Source organism: Mus caroli, chromosome 5 (genome assembly GCF_900094665.2).
Source record: "Mus caroli chromosome 5, CAROLI_EIJ_v1.1, whole genome shotgun sequence".
Lineage (NCBI taxonomy): Eukaryota > Metazoa > Chordata > Mammalia > Rodentia > Muridae > Mus > Mus caroli.
In genome coordinates this window covers 37,120,245-37,122,378 of record NC_034574.1, presented here as the reverse complement: position 1 = coordinate 37,122,378, position 2,134 = coordinate 37,120,245, and positions in this window count along the sequence as shown.

Below are 2,134 nucleotides of genomic sequence, written 5' to 3'. Positions count from 1 at the left end.
AGAAAAACAAAAACAAAAACAATACAAGGATAGAAACCACATCCTAGGAAAAGCAAGAAAGTAATCCTTCAATAAACCTAAAAAAGGCAACCACAGGAACAGAATTCCAACTCTAACAGCAAAAATAATAGGAAGCAACTATTACTTTTCCTTAATATCTCTTAATATCAATGGACTCAATTCCCCAATAAAAAGACATAGACTAACAGACTGGCTTCACAAACAGGATCCAACATTTTGCTGCTTACAGGAAACCCATCTCAGTGAAAAAGACAGACATTACCTCAGAATGAAAGGCTGGAAAACAATTTTTCAAGGAAATGGTCTGAGGAAACAAGCTGGAGTAGCCATTATAATATCAAATAAAATTGACTTCCAACCAAAAGTTATCAAAAATGACAAGGAGGGGCACTTCACACTCATCAAAGGTAAAATCTTCCAAGAGGCACTCACAATTCTGAATATCTATGCTCCAACTGCAAGGGCACCCACATTTATTAAAGAGACTTTAGTAAAGCTCAAAGTACACATTGCACCTCACAAAATAATAGTGGGAGACTTCAACACACCACTCTCATCAATGGACAGATCAGGGAAACAGAAACTAAACAGGGACACAGTGAAATTAACAGAAGTTATGAAACAAATAGATTTATCAGATATCTACTGAATATTTTATCCTAAAAAAAGGGATATACTTTCTTCTCAGCACCTCAGGGTACCTTCTCCAAAATTGACCATATAATTGGTCACAAAAAGGCCTCAACAGTTACAAAAAAAGTGAAATTGTCCCATGCATATCATATCATCATGGACTAAGGCTGATCTTCAGTAACAACATAAAAAATAGAAAGACAACATTAACATGGAAACTGAACACCACTCTTCTCAACAATACCTTGGTCAAGGAAGGGATAAAGAAAGAAATTGAAGACATTTTTTAGTTTAATAACAATGAAGCCACAACGTACCCAAACTTATGGAACACAATGAAAGCATTTCTAAGAGGAAAACTCATAGCTCTGAGTGCCTCCAAAAAGAAACTAGAGAGAGCACACACTAGCAGCTTAACAGCACACCTAAAAGCTCTAGAAAAAAGGGAAGAAATTCACCCAAGTAGACAGCAGGAAATAATCAAACTTAGGGCTGAAATCAGCCAAGTGGAAACAAAAGGAACTATACAATATCCAGACTCACTAGAGGGCACAGGAAAAGCATCCTAATTAACAAAATCAGAAATGAAAAGTGAGACATAACAGCAGATCCTGAAAAAAATTCTAAACACCATCAGATCCTTCTACAAAAGGCTAAACTCAACAAAACTGGAGAACCTGCATGAAATGGACAAGTTTATAGACAAATACCAGGTACCAAAGTTAAATCAGGATCAGATTGATGACCTAAACAGTCCTATATCCCCTATAGAAATAGAAGCAGTCATTAATAGTCTCCCAACCAAAAACAGTCCAGGACCAGATGGTTTTAGTGCAGAGTTCTATCAGACCTTCAAAGAAGATCTAATCCCAGTTCTTCACAAATTATTTCACAACATAGAAGCAGAAGGTACTCTACCCAAATCATTCTATGATGCCACAATTACTCTGATACCTAAATCACAGAAAGACCCAACAAAGATAGAGAACTTCAGACCAATTTCCCTTATGAATATCGATGCAAAATTACTCAATAAAATTCTCACTAACCGAATCCAAGAAAACATCAAAACAATCATCCACCTTGACCAAGTATGTTTCATTCCAGGGATGCAGGGATGGTTTAATATATGGAAATCCATTAACGTAATCCATTATATAAACAAACTCAAAGACAAAATCCACATGATCATCATGCTAGATGCCGAGAAAGCATTTGACAAAATCCAACACCCATTCATGATAAAAGTCTTGGAAAGATCAGGGATTCAAGGCCCATACCTAAACAAGAAAAAAGCAATCTACAGCAAACCAATAGCCAACATCAAAGTAAATGGTGAGAAGCTGGAAGCAATCCCACTAAAATCAGGGACTAGACAAGGATGTCCACTCTCTCCCTACCTATTCAACATTGTACTTGAAGTCCCAGCCAGAGCAATTAGACAACAAAAGGAGATCAAGGGGATACAAATTGGAAAGGA